This window comes from Arachis ipaensis, chromosome B9 (assembly GCF_059453495.1).
Source record: "Arachis ipaensis isolate K30076 ecotype BB chromosome B9, ASM5945349v1, whole genome shotgun sequence".
Classification (NCBI taxonomy): Eukaryota; Viridiplantae; Streptophyta; class Magnoliopsida; order Fabales; family Fabaceae; genus Arachis; species Arachis ipaensis.
The window spans coordinates 58,643,170-58,658,856 of record NC_142444.1 but is presented as its reverse complement, the minus strand read 5'-3'; the positions used below and the strand labels follow the sequence as shown (position 1 = coordinate 58,658,856).

At 42.4% G+C, this 15,687-nt stretch overlaps 1 non-coding gene across 1 annotated transcript; it reads right to left on the bottom strand.

Moving 5' to 3' along the window:
- Nucleotides 1-8,304: 8,304 nt before the first annotated feature.
- Nucleotides 8,305-8,412, bottom strand: LOC148544782 (small nucleolar RNA R71). Its single transcript, XR_015901561.1, has one exon. It is a non-coding gene; the product is annotated as a small nucleolar RNA R71 (small nucleolar RNA).
- Nucleotides 8,413-15,687: the final 7,275 nt, after the last annotated feature.

Sequence of the window (15,687 nt, the reverse complement as noted above, 5' to 3'; positions counted from 1 at the left end):
ATGAAAGAAGATGATGTGAAAAGTAAATCTAACTATATGTTAACAAAACTATTACTCAACAACCCCTTCTCAGTACTTTCAGGGGTTATTTATACTACTCCTAGCACTAGAATAAAGAAAATACAAAAGAGAAAAGAAAAATACAATTTGGAGGAAAAAGAAAACTCAATAAATGTGACCTTCCAGCATGGCGTGTGACTGGCGTTTAAGTGGCGTGCCACGCCCAGCCTTTCAATTTGGCTTGGCACACCACGCCCAGCTCTTCAAGTGGCACGCCTCATGTTTTGGTGCCCCTGGCGTGCCACGCCTTCGAACCCAAGTGGCACGCCCAGGGTCTTTTTAAGCCTTGGTTAGCCTGGCGTGCAACGCCTTCGAGCCCAAGTGGCACGCCCAAGCCTCTTCCTTCTTCTTCTCTTCCCTGAAAAGTTGAACTAGTGTGGCACGTCCACAGTCTGGCGTGCCACATCCATTATGTGTGCTTGGTTCTTCTTTTTGGACAATTGAACTAGCGTGGCATGCCCAGGGTCTGACATGCCATGCCCCTTGTATGTGCTTGGTTTCTTCTTTCTGGATAATTGAACTAGCGTGGCACGCCCAGGGTCTGGCATGCCACGCCCCTTATATGTGCTTAGTTTCTTTGATGGCGTGCCACACCCAGAACTCAAGTGGCACGCCCATGGCCTCCTAGTATTGGCGTGCCATGCCTTGGAGATCAAGTGGCACGCCCAAGTCTTCTTCTTGTTGTTTGATGATGCTGGCATGCCACGCCTTCGACACTAAGTGGCACGCCCATATATTTGGTCCTCTATCTTCTCCTCTGGAAAGTTGTACTGGCGTGCCACGCCCAGGTGTTCAAGTGGCACGCCCATATTGGTGTGTCCCTTCAAGCATGGCGTGCCACGCTTTCGACACCAAGTGGCATGCCCAAGTGCTTGGACCTTCAACTTCTTCTCTGAAAATTTGTACTGGCGTGCCATTCCTTGATGCTCAAGTGGCACGCCCACCTTAAGGTGGCTTCTTTAAGCTTGGCGTGCCATGCCTGGGTCTTCAAGTGGCATGCCCAATTGATGGTTTGGAGCTGGCGTGCCACGCCTTCGATGCCAAGTGGCACGCCCAAGTGATTGTCCCTTCTGGATTGATGAACTGGCATGCCACGCCCAATGGTTCAAGTGGCACGCCCATAGTATGTGATGGACTTGGCGTGCCACGCCCCGCTTGGCGTGCCATGCCCCTCTTGTGGCCTTCAGCATTGCTCTCTGGAAAACTATACTGGCATGCCGCGCCCAGCTTCTGGCGTGCCACGCCCATGTAAAAGTTTTAAGGATCCTTTCTGGAAAACATAACTGGCGTGCCACGCCCATATACTTTCATGGCGTTTGTTCCAAGTGGCACGCCAGTTTCACATGCCCCGCTGTATTTTGTTGTTTTCTTCCCTTTTTGTTGCTCTTTTCACCTGAAATTCAGCACAAACCCATTTCAAAGCAATGTACCATAATATTCATCAATTAGTTCATGAATTACAATGATTGAATGAGATTATGCTCTTGTATGGTCCTTTTTGGATAAGAAAAAAGGGTAAATGATGCATGTCATCACAACACCAAACTTAAGCTTTACTTGTCCCAAGCAAATCAATGTGAATTGTTCTTAGATGGATTGAGACTTGACCTTGAATGAATGCAATCATTACCAAGGATATGGCTAAGTGTTCAACACATGCATGAATATTATTGTTTCAATGTCACAATGAACTCCTAGATCCTTGAGGGTTCTTCCAAGTATATGCCCCAGGAGCCTTTTTTATTGATTGTCACCTTGAAGTATCAAGAGTTATTCCATTTTCTTTTGGTTGTTCTTTCTTTTTCAATTCTCCTTTTTCATTGACCACTACTCTAAATGTTTTGTCTCAGGACGACCCTTTAGTTAGGCTTTCAATTAGCACTCCCAAACCAGTTGGCATTAGGGTACTAGGTGTTGAAACACCCCTAAGAATTTACTTGTCTAGGTCTCTTTTCTTGACACATCTTTACCACAAGCATCTACTAGGATTTCTAACTCTTTTGAGCTTTTTAGTGTTTCCTTCCATCCTAGTAGTTGATGCTCAGAGCCTTGGGTCTTTGTTGCTTACTACTTCTTGGTTCTATGGATATTCAAGGGACACCCTTAGCCTCTACTTGTCATCCCTTCTAAGCCTAGTTGCTTATCATGACTCATTTTCTTTTCAGTTCATTCAAGGTCCTACACTTAGTTTCTTTATCTCTTGGCTTTGAACAATCCCACTTGGTCTTAGTCTCTTTTACTCTTGTTTTTTGCAACTCACCATGGACTCTTATGGGAACAAACTATTCTTTTATTGATGTTGATAAAACACTACATTGCATTTTCTTTCTTTTAATCATAAAGGACTCATAAAAGATTTTAAAGCATGAGGAAATTAAATAGAAACATAAACTAGCCTAATTATTGAAACTATCATCAAATAGAAATTAAACATAAGGAAATCAAACAGAAATTCAGAATTTTTCAAAAGTGTCAACCATGGAACTCAACAACCTTGAGCAGCTTCAGTTTATTGGCTCTTTTTCCTTGTCTTTCTTCTTAGAGGGGGAGGAGTCATCATCATCCTTCTTGGAAGATCCCTCTTGTGCCTTTGTGTCCTTGGGCTTAGGCTTCTAAAATCCCAGCCTTCTCATGTAGGATTTTACATTTTCTTTGTGTTGATATGCAATTTCCTCCTGCCTTGCACTGAGTTCCTCCATCTTTTGCATGTAGGTTGGATAATTGGGGTTCATGTTGGCTACTGCATTACACAAGTAGCTCAATTTTGTTTGGCATAGCAGTTATATTCCCTTCTGGCTTCATAAAGATGTCTAAACTCAGCAAGGCTCCCTAGTTAGAGTTGTTGTTGTTCTATAATTATTCTAAGGCTGCCTTGCATCTCTTCCCAGTTGAACTGGTCTTGCTACTCCTTCATGTATTCCATACTTCCTTGGAGTTGTTGTATGTTCTCATTCATTTAGTCCCATTGTTGTTGTTCCTTGAGTTGGTTGACATCCTCTCTCATGTGGTGTATATCTCCTCTCATTTGGTGTATGTCTCATTGCAATTATTCTCAGTTGAAACCTTTAGAAAATTGTGGGAATTATGGGTATGGTGGTGGTGGAAGTGCTAGGTGTAGTGGTTGATCTTCAGCCCCTTCTTCTTGTTGTGGTTGCCCTTGTGGTACATGAGCATGAGCTATGTGCTCCCTCCTCCTCTCAAGTGGGTTGACAGCCACTACTTTGGCCATTTTCTTGGAGATTATGGGCTTGTCTTGATCCACTAGCACCTCGTCAATGATTTTCTCAACCCCTGCTTCATCACACAGCCTTTGAATGATGCTGAGAAATGCCAATCTTGTGTTATCCTTGGTGCTTTTCAGCACCCTATTGATGTTGTTGGCAATCATTTCCCCCACATTCACATTCTCTCCCTTCATGATGCTGTATATGAGCACAGCCCTTTCTAGAGTCACCTCTGAAGTGTTGGATGTAGGATTGAGAGACCTTCTCACAAAGTCTAGCCACCCTCTAGCTTGGGGGCTCAAATCTCTTCTCCTCAGCTGGTTGGGTCTTCAATCTTTGTCATTAATACATTGCACATTCAGCACGTATATTTCATTGAGGATTTCATCAAATCCTGAGTCTTGTTGCTTTATCCTCTCTTCATAGCTCCGGGTGGAGCTTGTTTTCTTCATCATTAACATCCTATCTATGTTGGAGGGGCTATAGTCAATGGCCTTCCCCTTAGCATAGATAAGATAACCATAAGGTTGCCCAAGTTGGGGTACTGCATTGGCATAAAATTCTCTAACCAAGCTTTCCACCACTTTCCTTGGTGGGTTACACAAGAGTGCCCATCCTCTGTTGTTGATTTCCCTGTTGATCTCAGGGTGCTCATTCCTCCCAAGTTGGAAGCCAACCTCTAGAATGATTTTCCTCTCACTCACCCAACCATAAAATTGGTTTTGGTTGAATGATGAGAGGAACTTGTGTTCGTTGAAGCTTGAAGATCCGGAGGTTGGTTCCTTGGTCTTCCTCTTCTTTGATGATGAGGCTCTTGGTGGTGCCATTGGGTTGAGAAAAGGGAGTTAAAAGGTTGAAGAATATTGCAAGAGACAGTTTTGCTTCAACACCAAACTTAGGACTTGATTGTCCCAATCAAGAAAAGGAAAAGAAAGGTAAAAAAAAGAGAAGGGAGAGTGTGGAGGTTCTTTTTCATGTATGAGGTTGGGGTTCAAAGTGTGAAGAGAGGTGGGAAAGTAAGTGGCTTTTATAGAGGTGGGAAGTGTAGTCTGGAGGGTGGGAAGTGAAAGCAATTTAATGTTTTCCCACTTGGGGAGTGGCGCCTAATGTGGGAAGAAGCGCCAATCCTTATCCCTCTTTGCTCCCTGCATGTGTTGAGTTCCAAAGTGCAAGTACACTTTGACTCCTTGCTTAATGAGCTATCAATCATGTGGGCCCCATTCTCTCTCCTGAAAATAAAGTCCGAAAACCCCATCGGTAATGACAAAAGAAATCCTTCACATTCTCTATATTATGAATCCTTTAAATTGCAATTGATGAGTGTCCCTTGGGACACCAAACTTAATCTCATTGTATCTAATAAATTGGTTCATCATTAGATTTTAATATGTTCATAAGGGTTAAATAGTTTCAATCCTTTCACATTCCTTCCCTTCTAATTCCTTCCGAATACATTAAAACCAACTTTTATGCACCCACCAATTTATTAAATACTTTCAAACTTGAATCATGTTAGGCTTGCTATGTGATTTTCATATGGTGGTAGCCACACCAAACTTAATCTCTGGACTTACTCTCAAAATTAATTCTTTCAATTGGTTGTAAGCCTAAGTTAAGTGGGTCAATGGCCACACCAAACTTAGCTCTTTGGCTAGTCATTTGGCCTAATCACTCATCATTAGTAAGTGTATCTAGCAAATTGCACTTTCAGAGAAAAAGAAAACAACTTGGAGATTCACTAACTATCAAACAATTAAAAATTGATATTTAAACTACCTAATCTACCACTTACAACTACTTCTAGAGAGCAAAAAACTCAAAAGGATTAAACTGGAACTTTAAACTACCTAATCAACAATCTTAAGCTACTTCTAGAAAGCAAGAAATCAAAAGGATATGGGTGTTGGGGTGCCTCCCAACCAGCACTTCTTTAGCGTCACTAGCTTGATGTTCCTTCCTTCTTAGTTAAGGTTGTAGCTCACTCTCTGCTCCTCTAAAGAGTCTCCCAAGTAATGCTTGAGTCTATGGCCATTTACAGTGAAAGTTCTCTATGTTTTGTCCTCCACGAGCTCTACATGTCCATAGGGAGACACCTTGATGATGGTGAAGGGTCCAGACCATCCAGACTTAAGCTTCCCTGGGAAGAACTTGAGCCTTGAATTGTATAGCAGCACTTTCTGACCTTCTGTGAACTCTCTCCTTGCTATCTTTTGATCATGCCACCTCTTTGTGTTTTCCTTGTAAATCTTGGCATTCTCATAAGCTTGATTTCTGAATTCCTCCAGCTCATTGAGTTGCATTAACCTTCTTTCTCCAGCAGTTTGATCATCAAAATTCAACATTCTTAGAGCCCAGAATGCTCTATGTTCCAGCTCAACTGGTAAGTGACAAGCCTTTCCAAACACCAATTGGTATGGAGACATCCCAATAGGTGTTTTAAAAGCTGTCCTATAGGCCCATAATGCATCGTCCAGCTTCTTAAACCAATCCTTTCTTGAGCTTCCAATAGTTTTTTCAAGGATTCTTTTGAGCTCCCTGTTTGAAATCTCAGCTTGCTCGTTGGTCTGTGGATGATATGGAGTTGCCACTTTGTGCTTAACTCTATATTTAAGGAGGAGTGCTTCAACTTGCTTATTGCAGAAGTGTGTTCCTCCATCACTAATAAGGGCTATAGGAACTCCAAATCGGCTGAAGATATTTTTTCTCAAGAATTCATTACAACCTTGTTATCATTGGTTGCTATGGCTACGGCTTCTACCCACTTTGACACATAATCTACAGCCACCAATATATAGTTGTTTGAGTATGAAGAGGGGAATGGCCCCATGAAATCAATTCCCCACACATCGAACAACTCCAATTCCATTATAAACTTCTGTGGCATTGATAAACCACTATTTTATGATTTATATTGTGTTTAATTGTGTGGTTTTACCATGATTCTTACCCACTTATTCATTAAATTAGCATGCATTTAGATTTCCTTCCTGAATTTATTACATGTTTGAAAACTGCTTCATAGAGACTTTAATTATTTATTTTTAATTCTCCTTTATTCCATTCGATGTCGTGATCTGTGTGTTGAGTGTTTCAGACTTTATAGGGCATAAATGAGTTGGAGATTGGAAAGGAAGCTAGCAAATATTGAAGGAACACAAGAATTTGAGGAGATAACCAGCGAGAAGTGACGCGGTCGCATGGCTCACATGACCGCGCGAAGGAGAGCAAATCGCAGTGACGCGGCCGCATGGCTCACGCGGCCGCGCGGATTAGAAAAGCTCTGGCGACGCGGTAGATTGGACGACGCGAACGCGTGGCGAGGAAAAGCGCGAATGACGCGTCGCATGGATGACGCGATCGCGTGACATGTGCGATCTGCACAATCTGCAGAATTCGTTGGGGGCGATTTTGGACCCTATTTCGACCCAGTTTTTGGCCCGGAACAGCAGACTAGAGTCAGAGAACATGCAGAAATAAATAACACATTCATTCAGAGACAGTTTCAGATCTAGTTTTACTCTCTTAGGTTTTTCTCTCTAGGTTTTAGAATTTTAATTTTCAATTGGTCTTAGCATTGGAACATTGAGAATAGTTATTTCCTCATCAAGACTTCGTCATTCAAGTTTGTTTTCTCAACTTGGTTCTATTCTTCCATGTTCTTTGTTTTGTTCAATTTTGCTATTTGAATACTTTTATGATTAATTAATGCAAGGATTATTTCTTTTTAATTCAATTTCAATTCCAATAATCATGTCTTCTTTTAATTCCCTTTCATATGCTATGAATTTATTATTTACAATGTGTGAGTAGTTTCTTTACTTGATGGGGAGTTGATTAAAAGGAACTCTTGAGTTAGAAGGATTGAAGGAAAAATTTGTAATTGGGTTAATTGTTAGATTGTTATCCTGTCACCAACGCCAATCCCTTTGAACTAAGTGGGTTACAACTTGTGAACAAATCTGGCATTCCAACTTGTTTGACTTTCCCTTACCTAGTAAAGGATAACCAAACAGAACAACCATTAATTATAAATTAATCTTACAATCACTCCATCAATAGTAGAAATTCCAACCAATCAACTCCCAGTCAAGGCTTTTATTCATATTATTTAAATTTCCTCAATTTACATCCCAATTTACTTAGCTCAACTTCTTGGAACATCTGATTAATAAGATAGCACACTTTTCTGCAACTCGTTGGGAGACGGCCTGGGACTTAAAACTCCCAGTAATTCTTAATTGAAATTCTCTGTGACATACTTTTAAATTGATAGGCAGATTTTCAGTGAGTTAAGAACTATACTTGCAACGTAACCATTTTAATAATTTTTAATTCACCAGCTTCTGCGTCTCATCAATTTTTGGCACCGTTGCCGGGGAGTTGCAATAGAGTGCTAATTTTATTAATTAGAATTTATTTATTTACATTTTATTTTATTTTGCTACTATGAGCTGCATGTTTCTTCCGTCAAATGACGCGTTCACTTCCTGATTCGCGCTTGCTAATATTCGATCCTTAAATTGAAAGGACAATTTCACGAATAAGGCGAGAACAGCGTCGGTTAGCCCGCTCTGAGGGCGGATCTAAAAGCGAATCTGAGGAAGAAACCAGCCCCCGTTCTACTGATTCGGTTGTTTTACGTACAGAAAACATGGCAGCTAGGAGAGTTACCATCCAGGAGGAAGGAGCCCCTGATTTTACAATGCAAACGTTTCAAGCGCATCACCCAGCGATGGCTACAGATTTTGAAATAAAGCCCGCACTGCTAAATTTGATGCCCAAGTTTCATGGCCTACCTGCTCATGAGCCTATCAAGCACTTGAGAGATTTCCAGGCAGCCTGTTCTACTGTCAGGCGTGATGGCACTGATGAAACTTCAATTTTGCTGAAAGCTTTTCCGTTTTCTCTTGAGGGAAAGGCAAGAGAGTGGTACTACACTCAACCTCTAGCAAATGTATCCAACTGGGATACACTCAGAAATGAGTTTCTGGAGAAATTCTTTCCATCTGAAGTTACTGATAAGCTAAGGAATGATATCTCCACAATTGTTCAAGATGACAATGAGACTCTCTTTGAATACTGGGAGCGCTTCAATAATCTTCTGGAAGCATGCCCCCACCACATGATTGACAAGATCTTGCTATTCAGCAATGGTTTATGAAGAAGTACAAGACCACTTATGAAGCTTGGCAATTGATCAATGATTTAGCTGAATCCACTAGGAACCACAGACAAAAGCAAGGCCGTTCAAAAGCTGTTGCAGAAGTATCTTCTAGTAGAGAGACTGCTGCTCTAACTCAAAGCATCTGTGAAATGACCAACTTGCTGAAGCAAATACAGTTGAATCAACAAGCTCAGCAAGCTCAACCTCCACCACAGCAAAACCAACAACTAGTCCCACAAAGAATTTGCAGAATCTGTGCTGATTATAGCCATTACACTGATGAATGCTCGCAGCTCCAATAAGAAGACAACATGGTGGCATCCACTCACAACTTCTTTGACCGCCCCAACCAAGGGTACAATCAAAGTTGAAATAATAACCATGGATGGCAGGACAATTCAAATCAGAATTGGAGGGACAACAATAACAAAGGAGGCAGAGATAATCAGGGAAATCAGAGGTGGAACAATAACAATAATAGGCAACAAAATCAACCTTACAGAGCACCTCACCTGAGGCTGAACCAAGGACCACAGAACAATCAGCAGCAAACCTCTCAATTTACCCATCCTTCTTTACCTTCTACTGAAGACCTACTGCAATCTTTTGAGAAAAGACAACAGACCATGGAAAGTAACATCATGAATAGTATTAATGCCAGTCTGAATGGTTTCACCTCTACTATGCAAGCTTTTATGACACAGATTTGATCAGCACAAAATTCCAGTAACCAACCTTCAAGCACCACTGGAATCCCCTCTCAACCATTACCCAATCCAAAGGGAGGCATTAATGCTATCACCCTGAGGTCCGGAACCACACTGCAGGAGAGGCATCAGGAGGAACCAAGCTCACCAGAATGCGCCTCAGCTGAAGAGGTGGTAGAAATCGAAGATGTTGAAGAGGAAGAGGATATGCAGGACGTAGCTGAAGAAGAGATAGCTCAACCACAGGAGGAAGCACCAAAAAGCGCAGGCACCACAGAAAACCCCACTCCCATTCCATTTCCTCAACTTGCAAGGAAGCCTAGGAAGCAGCTGGACTCCGATCCTAAAATGGTAGAGATATTCAAAAAGGTTGAGGTAACTGTTCCCCTTTTTGATGTTATTCAGCAGGTACCTAAATATGCAAAGTTTCTAAAAGACTTATGTATCCATAAAGACAAAATGAATGAATTAGAAACTATTCCTTTAGGTAGTTCTATATCTGCTTTAATGGGAGGATTACCAGAAAAATGTAGTGATCCAGGTCCTTGCATAGTTAGTTGTACTATTGGTGGTGTAGTAATTTATAATTGCATGTGCGATTTAGGAGCATGTGTCATTATAATGCCTTTGTCTATATATGATGTCTTAAGGCTCCCTCCCTTAAAAAGGTCGGCATCTCGTTTTGTGTTAGCAGATAAAAGCATTATTACAGTGGCTGGAGTTACTGAAGATGTTTTGGTGAACATTAAAGGGCTCAAATTTCCCACTGATTTTTATATCTTGGAGATGCCCCACAATGATTCAGATAAGCCATCATCAATCCTACTTGGAAGACCATTCTTGAAGACATCAAAATTCAAATTGGATGCTTTTTCAGGAACATACTCCTTTGAAATAGATGGCCGCATAGTAATCTTCAATCTGAATGGAGTCATTGACAACCCCCCAGAAGATCGTTCTATCTTCCAGTGTGATGTCATAGACGAAAGTGTGGCTGAAATTCAAGAGGAAGAGTTTGAAGAGAGGCACACTGGACAAGGTCCCAGTATGGGGACCCTCTTAACTGACAGTGAGGGCACTTCGCCATTTTCACAAGCTCCAGATAATCCAGAGCCTGCCCATGATCAAAAGTTAGAATTGAAACCTCTCCCTCCACATCTCAAATATGCTTATCTTGAGGATGAGCAGAAGCTTCCGGTTATTATTGCAAGAGAACTGACTTCTCAACAAGAGGAGCAGTTACTTGATGTACTGAGGAAGCATAAGAAGGCAATTGGGTGGAGTTTGGCAGACATAGTGGGAATCAACCCTCAAGTATGTGAGCACAGAATATTTCTAGAAGAGGGAGCAAGACCTGTCCGTCAACCCCAAAGAAGATTGAATCCCACCATCTTGGAAGTTGTCAAAAAGGAAGTGACCAGACTATTAGAAGCAGGTATCATATATCCCATTTTCAGACAGTGAATGGGTAAGCCCAGTACAAGTGGTGCCCAAGAAATCTGGAGTCACTACAGTGAAGAGTGAGCATGGAGAGCTCATAGCAACTAGAGTTCAGAATGCTTGGAGAGTCTGCATTGATTACAGGCGTCTCAACCAAGCTACCCGTTTCTACCGGAGATTTATTAAGGACTTTAGTAAGGTGGCACTTCCCTTATCCAGAATACTGCAGAAGGATATCGAGTTCGAGTTCAGTGAGGATTGCAAACAAGCATTTGATAAGCTGAAGACTGCTCTAACGCAAGCCCCAATTGTGAGAGGACCAGACTGGAGCCAGCCGTTTAAAATCATGTGCGATGCTTCCAACCATGCAGTAGGAGTAGCGCTGGCTCAGTGTGAAGGTAAGGATCCTTTTGTTATTGCCTATGCGTCTAAGACTTTAAACACTGCCCAGTCCAATTATACTACTACTGAGAAAGAGCTTCTTGCTATTGTTTTTGCTCTGGATAAATTCCGAGCTTATTTACTTGGTACTAGAGTAGTAGTGTATTCGGACCATGCAGCTCTAAAGTATCTATTAGCTAAAAAGGAATCCAAACCAAAACTTATACGTTGGATACTGCTGTTACAAGAATTTGATTTAGAAATAAAGGATAGGAGTGGTAATCAAAATTTAGTAGCAGACTAGTTGAGTCGCCTTGAACATATTAAGGATGACTCTACTCCTATAGATGATAATTTTCCTTTTGATAACCTGCAAGTAGTATCTGAGGTAACCCCTTGGTATGCACCTGTTGCTAATTATCTAGTTAGCCGCACATTTCCTCCAAATTTCTCTAAACATCAAAGAGACAAGCTGAAAAGCGAGTCTAAATATTATATATGGGATGACCCATATTTATGGAGATGTGGCGCTGACCAGATAATTAGACGTTGTGTGCCTCAATTAGAATTCCAGTCCATTTTAGAGGCCTGTCACTCATCTGAAAATGGAGGACATTTTGGCCCTCAAAGAACAGCTAGAAAGATCTTAGACTGCGGATTCTGGTGGCCTACTCTTTTTAGAGACGTTGCTGAGTTTTGTAAATCCTGCCCCCTCCATGCCAGAAATTTGGTAATATATCCAGGAGGGATGAGATGCCTCAACAATATATGCTCTTCTGTGAAATTTTTTATGTTTGGGGCATTGACTTCATGGGTCCATTTCCAAATTTTAATGGATATTTTTATATATTGTTAGTTGTGGATTATGTTTCCAAATGGGTGGAAGCAATTTCTTCCCGCACTGATGATGCTAACACTGTTGTTTCTTTTGTAAGAAACCATATTATATGTCGCTTTGGATCACCACGAGCGATCGTGAGCGATCAAGGCACCCATTTTTGTAACAGGAGACTAACAGGGTTGATGAAGAAGCATGGGATAATCCATAAAGTTGCAACCGCTTACCATCCCCAAACTGATGGGCAAGCTGAGGTGTCGAACAGAGAAATTAAGCGTATCTTGCAAAAGATAGTAAAGCCTCATAGAAAAGACTGGAGCACCAGGCTACAAGATGCACTGTGGGCATATAGAACAGCATACAATACACCCATTGGGATGAGTCCCTTCCGCTTGGTTTATGGAAAAGCTTGTCATCTCCCAGTTGAAATAGAACACAGAGCCTTCTGGGCAGTTAAGGAGTGCAACATGGGAATTGAGAATGCCGGAGCTGAAAGGAAGTTGCAACTGCAGGAACTGGAGAACCTCCGCCTAGAAGCTTATGAGAATTCCAGAATTTACAAGGAAAAGATGAAAGCCGTGCATGATCAAAATGTCAAGAAGAAAGAGTTTCAACCTGGAGATTTTGTCCTCCTTTACAAATCTCGACTAAGGCTCATGCCCGGTAAGTTGAGATCAAAATGGGAAGGTCCATACAGAGTAGAGAAGGCTAAACCGTACGGAGTTTATCACCTAAGCCATCCTTCAAGCTCTGAACTTATTAAGGTTAATGGACAACGCCTGAAGCTGTACCATGGTGAGAAGGTGCAGAAAAATAAGGAGCTTGAGATCTTCCGCCTGGAAGATCCCCACATAGTAGCCGATTGAGCTAGTGGAGCGTCCAACTTACGGACGTTAAAGCAAAGTGCTTGGTGGGAGACAACCCACCGCGGTATGATCGTTCTTTTCTTCACTTTTAGTTTTTCTTCTTTAATAACTCTTCTCTTTATTAGTGCTTTCGTGCTCTTTCATTTACATGTCTTTATATTTCCAAAAAAAAAAAAGAAGGGTTTTTTCGCCGCGCGACGCGATCGCATCACCGATGCGTCCGCGTCGCAAAGAGGGTGGAGAAAACAAATAAATGAACAGAGAGTCCGGCTGGAGTCCGGCTGGAGGCGTGCCAATGGCACAAATTGACCCACGCGACCGCGTCACTGATGCGTTCGCGTCGCATGGAAATCGTGGCCACCCACGCGACCGCGTGCCCCACGCGGCCGCGTGCCCTGAGTTTTCGACGTAAAAGAGTGCACAGTAACATTCTGTGCGAGAGTGATGTTGGATTGGTGCTGGAAGCACAAATCCTTGTCACGCGACCGCGTCACCGACGCGGCCGCGTCACCCATTTTATAACGCACACTCATGCAATCGTGTGACCCACGCGATCGCGTCACCCAATTTTGGCAATTAAAATAAATCGAACAGAGAGTTGTGCTGGAGCGAGGCTGCACTTGCGCCAGCAACGTAACATGGGTAACGCGACCGCGTGACCGACGCGATCGCGTCCCCTTACCTAACGCGCACCCACGCGAATGCGTGTCCCACGCGGCCGCATCGCATGCGCCGCACAGCTCAACCTAAATTGCCAGATTATCTTATCTTTCTCTCTTCTAAATCCTAACTTTCCTTTTCCCTCCTTCTTTCTCCCTTTCCCCTTCCTCTTTCTATCTCACTTTTTACTCTCTATCTCTCTCACCACCATTAACAAGGTTTTACCTTCTTCTTCCTTCTTCTCTTTTTCTATCATTCTTATTATATTATGTATATATATTATTATTTTCTTTTTCTTTTCTTTTTCTTTTCAAATTTTTATTTTTCTTCTTCTTCTTTTCTTTCCTTTACATGGTGTTAGAAACCTTTTGAGTCATCACCCCTCATTATATGCTTGTGGATTATTGCAAATTGTTTGACAATTATTTTTCTTCCATTTAAGGGATTGCTTGCATGTTCATCTTCATATTTTCTATACCCTATTCACCATGCATGCTATGTGTTCGTGAAAAAGCTCATGTGGCATTATGCACTTCTCTATGTTACTATACTATTCAATGCTTGCTTTTCACAACTTTCCCTTATTATTTTATTAATTGAATTCAATTGTCAATACAAACGTGATGGTTTGTTACGAAGTAATGCTTGGTCTATGCTACTCATGCCCTTTGCCAGCATGCCAATAAACACCTTGCATTCACTTGTTTTTATTTGCACTAGCTATTTTCCATTGATGGCTTTTCATATGTACTCGAGAGCATGTGTTAATGTCATCTACATTTTTCTGTGCATCATTCACCCTCTTTTCTGTTTCCTTCCTTGCTGTATATCTCTTTAAATTTAATTTTCTTTCTCTTCCCTTCTTTCAGAATGGCCACCAAGAAAGGAAAGGAGAAAGCAACTTCCAAACCACCAGCAAGAAGAGGAACTAAAAGAGCATTAGTGGCAGAGCCTTCTTCCACCGCAGTCAGGCCCTCAACAAAACGAGTCAAGAGGATAATAAAGGTTGACGAAAAGGAGAAAGCCTTTCCAGCAAAGGACGCTGCGCGATTTTCCAATCGCTACTGTGAGCAGATGTTCCCTATCCTGGCAGAAAGAAACTATAACAATGAATACCTTCTTATCCTCCCGTCCAATATTGCCACCTTTGTTGAGCCACAAATTGAGCGAAGACAATGGGGTTTCCTACGGAGACAGCCAAGGCAGGCCAATCTTTCTTGGGTAGGTGAGTTCTACTCCAACTTCTACATACCGACCCTGCAGTCTGTTTATGTCCGGCAGAAGCAAGTCCCCATCACAGAAGAGGCCATTCAGCAAGCTCTGAGTCTTCCCCCTATTCCAGCAGGAATGGACGCTTTTCAAGTAGCCACCCTTCAGCGCCAGAGATACCAATTCAACTGGGACTCCGTTCTCGGAGTCATCGCATTACCTGGCAGCCGTTGGATCTACGGATACCACCGTACCCACCCTAAGGGAATCTTGGCTTCAGCACTTACCTTGGAGGCTCGCGTATGGGCACAGATCATGTCCCATTACGTCTTTCCAAGCACTCATGAATCCTCCTTCACTGCAGACATGGCTGTTCTATGGTGCATCCTTACAGACCAACCTCTGAATCTCGCAAGACATATCCGGAATGCCATGGAACACGTACAAATTACGGGCAACTTACCTTTCCCCGCCCTGGTCTCAGATCTTGTCTCAGCAGCCGGAGTCTCCTACAGAGCTGGGGACACCAAAGCCATGCTTCCACGGGATGATCAGTATGTCCCTAACGGAAAATACCTCAGACTCTCAGCAGCCACTACAAGCCTTCCTACTGCTCCAATTGAAGATAACCCTTCTTCGACACCACAAGCATCTACAACTGAGAAATTGCTCCAGCAGATAATCGAACGGTTGGATCGGCAAGAACAGGAAGCAAAGATGAGAGAGCGTCGTAACGAGCGCCGATTCAAACACCTCAAGGAGCTACTCAAGGGACGCTTCAGAGACTCAGACACCCCGGACTCCACTTCCTTTACCAGCACAGGGAGCCATGACGGCCCCGACTGTGGAGATACTGCTACCAGCCCACCCCTGTTCCTGACAGATGGCACCGAGGACGGTGCAAAGCCTTAAGTGTGGGGAGGTCGGTCAGTACCTGACTTCCGGAGGTAAATTCTCTTCTCTAGCACCAATAATTAGGATATTTAGTTAGATTTTCTTTCCTTTATAGAATAGAATAAATTGCATAGGTTAGGATAGTTGCATGCATGTTCTACTTAATTGAAAAGACAATAAGTTTCTTTTAAAAATCTATCTTTGGAACAAAATTTCACTAATTTTTCAAAAAAAATTCTTATGA